Genomic DNA, 8,250 nt, shown 5'->3' with positions numbered 1-8,250 from the left:
CTTCTTCGTGGTCCACGCTCGAGGAGGACCTTAGCGTGGGCCGCGAGGTTGATGATAAAAAAAAAAAACAATAGATTGATTTTGGAAGGTATGGGAAATGATTAAAATTTTTTTCTTCTAAAATGTGGTTCAAGAGATGCATACAAAAATTGAAAAGAAAAATACCTTTTCTTACGGAAGGGAGTCTCACGGCTAGGGTTCTTGGCTCCAGCAGATTTTTAGGTTTATAAAGGGACAAACTATGTAATTATGTTATTTTAATATGGGCATTTTTGTCAAAAATACAGCTTTCCGAAAAAGCTGAAACAGCTTCCTTCCAAAAGCTCCAAATTGGAGCTTTCTCCCAAAAGCTGTTTTCAGCTTCCCGCAAAAGCTGAAACAGCTTTTTGAAAAATTTACCAAACACAGTTTTTCATCTAAAAGTACTTTTAGAGGGCCAGAAAGTGCTTTCTAGCCCTCCAAAAGCTCCCCCAAACAGGGCCTCCGTCTCTACGTTGAGCGGGGGACACCCAGCACCCGTCACCCGTCACGTTCGTTCCACAACGGGGTACAGCAACCAAGTCGGAAGGACCGGACTTTTCGCCCCTTCATTTTGCCTCGTGGGCTTTAGTTTTACGGCAAGGCAGAGAGATTTTGACATTTTTTCAAAATAATATTTAAAAAAATATTTAGGGAAATGACATTTCCGAAAAATTTATATAACATAAGCTATACGAAAAGGCGAATCGTCGCAGGCAGATCATCCGTCAAATGGCTACCCTCCAGAGCTTGGTTGTATTTTTCTTCATTTTTTTATTCTTTTTTAATGTGTTTCCTTTTGTGGAGTTAATTCCTTATTTGTCCCCAAAAAAAATTTTACCAAAAAAAATTATTTAACAAAATAACCCTCCCTAATTCTCAACCCGCCCTTTGTCCATATAGCTACCGTGTGAAGTTTTCGTTTTAGAGGATTGTCATAGATTACTCTTCCTTTCCCAGTTAGGATATGCATTAAAATATTTTTTTATAATAAAAATTAAATTATAAATATTTTTTATAAAGATTTATGTTAAAGTTATACTAGGAGTTTCTAAATCATATGATTATTGCTGTATAAATAGTTTAGAAGTAATAAATTATATCCAATATTCGGATCATCAATATGGGATTTCCATCGTCCAATTCAAAAAAGATATATATATGTTGCACCAGGTTTAACTAAAGCTAGCCTTTTTAGTAATGAAATAGTCATTGGTGTCAAATTAGTAACTCAAACCCTTAGTTAAATGATAAATATAATTTTTGAATCAATATATACTCTTTTAATGATCCATGTCTCCACTCTTCTTATTTATGATCAGAATAGAAGCATTAGAGTAAAGTCATAATCATTGTTTAACTTTTAAAGGATCTCATAGATTATTTTGTCCTATTACAAAATGATAGATTCTAAATGTAATTTTTTAAAAAAAAGACTATGTTGAGATTGGACTGAGAAATGAAAGCTAAGACATCAAAATTCCATTGTATTTATTTTTTTATTCAATGCCAATGACTATTTTTTTCCCTTGTTTACATGGTTTGCCCCTTTGGCTCTAGGAATGAAGATATCCTTTTAGAAATAGAAGATTTGTTATCTTAATCTTTATATATTTAAGAAAAACTACTTTTTTCTATAACAATATCTTCGGAACTTAAATCATTAAATTCTTAAGTATATAATTTAAATTTTAAATTTTTAATATTTTTATGTATTTAAATTTTAAATTTTAAAATTTCAAACTATATAAAGATAGCTTAATTTTCTAAATTTCAATTCTAAAAACAACTCTAATTAGGTTGTTATATTGAGAAAAATATTTTGTAACAATTTTGTTTATCCCAAAGGGTTGATTTTACTGATACAAAATAATTGAGTAAAAAGTTGACTAATCTATTGCTTTGAGTTTGGCTGATTTATTTCAGAAGGCCTTCAGTTATTCTCAAGTAAAAATCATCCATCTGAAGCTTCACATCAAGTAGCATAACTCTAAAAAAGTTATAAAAATATTTCCTGCAAGCTCACATATAAGCACAGAAAATTTTATTTTGAGCTACCTTAAAAGTCGACTCTAAGCTTGCAATGAGTTGATCCCGAAATATTGTCACCGAGTGATATGCCTTCATAAGCCGACTCTTACAAATCGCGAGTCGACCCCAGAATGACCACAAAGAAAAGACAGAGTACTGAAAACTTTACCGTATTGGTGAGTCGACCTATGAGAATCATGAGCCAACTCTAGACAACAAAAATCAACTGAGAAATAATGAGTTGACCCTTGAACGGCCACAATAAGAAGATAGAAAATAATGAAACTTAGTCCATTGAAGAGACAACTTCTGAAAGCAATGAGTTGACCCCTATCATCTGACAAGTCGACCCCTAAACTAAAAGAGCCGACTCTATAATAGCCATAGTAAAAATATAAAGTGCAGCAAAAGCAACAACAAGTTTAAGACGACTCCTGAAGATCATGAGTCAACTTTTAAAGATCTTGAGTCTACCCCTGAAAATGTCAAGTCGATCCCTCTGCACCTAATAACAGTAACAACTAGTTTCTATAAATTACAACGACTATTTTTTTATCTCACAGTAGCTCTATTACCTATTTAACAACCTCTTTCAAAGGATATAAATGCATAGGAAAACTTAAAGAAGAAGAGATCTCAAGCAGTACAAAAAAAAAACCATCAGAGTGTTAAAAGTATGCCCTAGAAGCCAATTTGGCTGACACATTATTTTATTCTGGGACATAAATTTGTACTTGACCTAATTATGAATTTATTAAATTGGGCATTCTTTTCATCATGTTCTTATGTGTCCATGAATCGTCCAAGGAATTAATAAGATGATGACGCATATTCTCAAAAGTTGAGAATTTAAGGCATGTGTTATTGGTGATTAATTTCTGAATTGCTCCTGATCGATGGATCATCACGAGGATGGTGATTGATCCACTGAGATTAGTGTACAGATTGCTTTCTTTGATGGACGAGTCTTGAGTCCACAATGTGGGGACACTGGAGCAATTGTGCAAGTGCTTGTTAGAGAGCAAGGGTACTGAGCATGACCAAAGCAAGTAGTCACTTGGATGTCTATCCACTCGTCAGTGACTTACTTGATGCTGCAGTTGTATGACTGGTCCTTTGACCTGCGATGCCTCAGCTATTCACAGTGAGGTTGCTGTAGTTTGATGAGCACATAAACATGGGCCCTAACCATTTGGGTTCTTGTAGTGCAGATTGACTGCAGTAGGTTCATTGTAGGAGTAGGGGTGCATCTAGATGGAATCTATCGACCTTGATAGATTAAGAGAGATCCTATGTGATTTATGAGACTAAGTTCGTAAATCCTCGGCCGGGATAGTATGTATAGTGGAAAAGAAGTTTTCCACTCTCGAACTTAAGTCGAATAAATCTTGACATATGACAGACGATAGGGGTTTGACGAGTTATCCATGACCTCCGTCTTGTCGAGATCCACGATAGAGGGACTGTATCATACACTAACTACACCTAGAGGTTCATCATTCCATTCTGCTGGGTTGCCACTACATGTTGCTAGGTGTCACTGGTGGATTGTGAGACTCAAAGGCATTCACTTGGTGATCAGTGAACCCGAATGAGAAGAGTTGGAATTGTTCCAACCCATTGAAAGAAGTTTTCAATAATATTGTGATAGAGATCGCAATATATCTCACTACCAGACAGAATAGAACCTATGGAGTTACACACATTAGAGGTATTGACTGATCCGATGGTTAAATTGTGATTAGGAATCATAAATAATTTATAATTATTAATTTGATTGATAACTAGCAAGTTGAAGAAGGAATAATTGCAATTTGATTGTAATTTAATTTAATTAATTGGATTTAATTAATTGGACTTGATCATATTAGACACGAGTCCTACTTGGAGTAGGATTCTAAGAATCCTAATTAGATAGGATTTCAAATTAAATTAGAGTCTTACTAGGAGTAGGATTTCTAGAGTCCTAATTAGATTAGGACTGAAATTTAATATGTCCTAATTAGATTAGGATTTCTTAAGTCCTAATTAATTTTAATCTAATAAGTTAAATGACTTCTAATTGGATTAGGATTGAAGAGTTCAATAGAGTCATGGTTCAATAGAATCCTAATTAGATTAGGATTTGAAGGGAAAGGAAATGGGTTCACTTAATCTTATTTGGAATAGGATTAGACCCACCTTGTAATTGACCCCACCCCCCACTTAATTTGATTAAGTGGGGAGTGAGATAGGAAGGGAGAAGAGTGAGGGGCGAGCCCCTCCCTTGGCCGAAATCACAAAGAAAAGAGGAGGGGCGTACAGCCCTCCTCTTGGCTCCAAAAGGATAAGGATGGAGCTCCTAATTTTTAGGAGCTCCAATCCTAATCTTAAAAGAAAAAAGGGGCTGCCGTGAATGAGGATTTTTGGACTCTCTCCTCTCCTCCTAGGATATACGTGAAGCCCCCTCTCCCTCTTGGTTTCAGCCACATCAAAGAAAAAAAAAAAGGATAAGGATGGAGCTCCTAAAAAGTAGGAGCTCCATATGCCTTTAAAAAGAGGATAAAGGGGGCAGCCGTGAGATGATTTTTCCCTTCCCTTTTGAGCCATGAACAGCACCCTCCCTTCCCTTGAGTTTTCAGCCACCAGCAACAAAAAAAAAAAAAAAAAAAAGGGAAGGGTGTAGCCCTTCCTCCCTTGCTGTTTTTGGTTCCAATGAAAGAAAAAGGAAAAAGGCTGCAAAGGGGTTTGACCTTCTTCCTTTTGATCCATCCTTCTTCTTCCTCCTCTCAAGGCAATCAAGAGTTGATTCAAAGAAGAGAATTTCAGCCATCAAAGTTTTCTCTGCAAGGGAGCTAGCACCCCGGAGAGATTCAAAGACTTAGATCGGTCCTCTGCCTCGTGTGGATACCCGTAGAGGCCGGACGCGTGTGCGGCTTCAAGCGAACCTTCAACAAATACCACGATCATCAGATTTGCGGTGATCATCTACCTGCACAAGGTGAAGATCTGATCTTCCTAATTGTATGAAAATATTTTAATCCTAATCTATCTACGAATGACGATTTTTGAAATATGTTCATGCGATGAACGGGATACCGCGCATGCCTTCCGCTGCGATCAGAAAAATTTTTGATTTTTCTGCGGCATGGGCGGATCCCAGCAGTGGTATCAGAGCCTAGGTTTCGTAGATTAAGATTAGGATTAAAAGATTAAGACATAATAGATCTGAAAATTTAAAGATTATGCTTGCTGAATTTTTCTGCATGCAGAATTTTCAGCTTGCTGATTTTTCTGCATGCTGATTTTCTATGCTTGGATTAATGATTCTAATGCTTTGATAATATGATTACAAATATTTGGAATCATCTTGCATGATCAGCAACTCATAAGATGACATAATCAGTTAAATATTCAGATCTGTAAATTATATTTAATGCATATGATGCGTATGGTGATGATCATGGATGAACCCTTATACATGTGCTGAAATGTTCTGTAATGTTCTGCAATGTTCTGTGATGTTATGTGATGGCATGTAATTCAGATTTTTAGATGCCTGCGTGCATCTTAAATTGATGTATTAGAGACCTGCGTGTCTCATGAAAAAGGGTTGTAATTATTCTTTTATTTTTAAAGTTTATCTGGGATGTAATCTGTGATGTGTTTGTATGTCAATGGTTGATCGGTGCATGCCTCTACAAGCACGATTTGCGCGGATCGAGATCAAGGGTTGATTGGAGATGGATCAAGGAGTTGATCACAATTGGACCAAGGATGCTCAAGATCGAGTCAAGAGTTGAAGACGATCTAACCAATTGACGTGTATGTTCTTGTACTATGACCCCATCCTGGATCCATGATCATCACCAATTATTTTGTGATTATGCCTTATTGTTTATGTTTATGTTTATTCATAGCGGGTAGATAATTATTTGCATGAGATATAGATAATTAAATGAAAAATACCTAAATTAAATCTTCTCGAAAATATTAAGTCTAACAGTCTTCCATCGTAGTAGAGCTGCTAAGGTCTTTCCGACGTTGATTTGTCTCGGCTGGATACAGTGGGCAAGTTGCATCGGGGGACTGGACCTCTCTATTAGGCATGAGATGTTGTAGGGGTAAATATGGGGTTGGGCGCCAATAACTGTTAGGTGAGAACCCGATGATGACTTTACTTCTGCGGTTATACGGTGGGTCTGACTTAACTAAGGAATGGAGCCAATAACTGTTAGGTGAGGCTTTCATGACTTAGAGACCGAATAGCACTGCAATTTGCTTGAGAAGCATTGTACAAGAGTTGTACACTCATCCTTTTATGTGTCACCAATAACTATTAGGTGAGGTGGCATGTAAATTGGTAGGACCGTAGCACCCCACTTGAAACCTAGAGTCACAGGTTTCCGTTTCTCTACCCGAGGAGTGTAAGAGATTCGAGGAAATAGTGGGAGGAGTTTGTTTTAAAAGGCTCTAAAACAAATAGAGTTCAAGTACAAAATTCTTACTAGAATCTGTTGGGAACCCGCCCATGCCGCAGAAAATTTTTTTAAAAAAATTTCAGATGCAGCGGAAGAGGCATAAGTGGGATCAATCATTCATCCTATGAACGTTGTTGAATAACCGTTCGTAGATAGATTAGAATTAAAAACTTTTAAACTAATTATGAAGATCAGATCTTCATCTTGTGTGGGTAGATGATCACCGCAAACTGAAGTTCGTGGTTTAGGATGAAGATGAAGGTTCGCTTGAAGCCGTTCACGCGTCCGGCCTCTACGGGTATCCACACGAAGTAGAAAACCGATCAAAGCTCTCTTGTCTCTCCGGGGTGCTAGCTCCCTTGCAGAGACAACTCTTGATGGCTGAAATCTTTCTTTTGAATCAACCTTTGATTTCCTTAGGAAGGAGGAGGAAGAAGAAGGGATGAAGGATGAAGAACACAAGGCTCTTCGCAGCCTTTTCTTTTTCCTGCGCTAGAACCAGGGAAGAAGATGGAATAGGTGATGCACGCCTCCTCCTTTCTCTTCCTTGCTGATGGCGGCTGAAGACCAAGAGGAGGAAGGGGCCACGACACAAGAAAGAGGAGAGGAAGAATTGATTTAGGGTTTGGCCTTTTACTCCTTATAAAGGCATATGGAGCTCCTACCTTTTAGGAGCTTCATTATTTTCCTTTTAGGAACCAAGAGGAGGGGCGCATGCCCCTCTTCTTTTCTCTTTGATTTCGGCCAACCCACCCTCCTAACCCTCCATCACGCACGCCCCCACTTGATCTAATCAAGTGGGGCGTGGGACCTAAGCCTAGTTGGTTCAATCCTCTTCCAAAGAGGATTGGGTGCACTTGTTTTCCTTCAAATCCTAATCCAATTAGGATTTGATTGAACTATGACTCAATTGAACCCAAAGAGGATTGGGTGCACTTGTTTTCCTTCAAATCCTAATCCAATTAGAATTTGATTGAACTATGACTCAATTGAACCCTTCAATTCTAATCAAATTAGGAGTCATCATAATTTATTAGATTAATAATTAATTGGGACTTAAGAAATTCTAATCCAATAAGGATTTATTCAATTTTAGTCCTAATCCAATTAGGACTTTTATTTGAATCCGAAGTCCTAATCTAATTAGGACTTCTAGGAATTCTATTCTAAGTAGGAATCCATATTGAATTCAAAATCCTAATCAAATTAGGATTGTAGGAATCCTACTCCAAGTAGGACTCCCAGTCCTAGTCTAAGTAGGATTCCCAGTCCTAATCCAATTAGGATTCCAGGAATCCTACTTCAAGTAGGATTTGTGTTTTAGTCCAATTAATTAATAACCATTGTTCCTTCTTCAACTGATTATCAATCGAATTGATTACTCGTGATTCATAATAACTTTTCAACCATCGGATCAGTCAATACCTCTAGTGTGTGTGACCCCATAGGTTCTATTCTGACTGGTAGTGAGATATATTATGATCTCTATCACAATATCATTGAAAACTCCTTTCAATTGGTTGGAACGATTCCAACTCAACTCATTAGGGTTTATCGATCATCGAGATATTCCCTATGAGTCTCACCATCCACCAGTGACACCTAGTGACAAGAACCCACCAGGAGACCTGCCCTAGGAACCCTTGAATCAATTTGCTATACTTGCCCCGAGATCGCTAGAAAAACAAGTTGTAGGAGATCAGATTAGAACTCTAAGGAAACTAAGTCCTTAAAACCCTAA

This window comes from Phoenix dactylifera, chromosome 12 (genome assembly GCF_051530095.1).
Source record: "Phoenix dactylifera cultivar Ajwa chromosome 12, Ajwa_hap1_PhDact_Kaust_v1.1, whole genome shotgun sequence".
Lineage (NCBI taxonomy): Eukaryota > Viridiplantae > Streptophyta > Magnoliopsida > Arecales > Arecaceae > Phoenix > Phoenix dactylifera.
The sequence above is the reverse complement of the archived record's forward strand: the minus strand, read 5'-3'. Positions refer to the sequence as shown.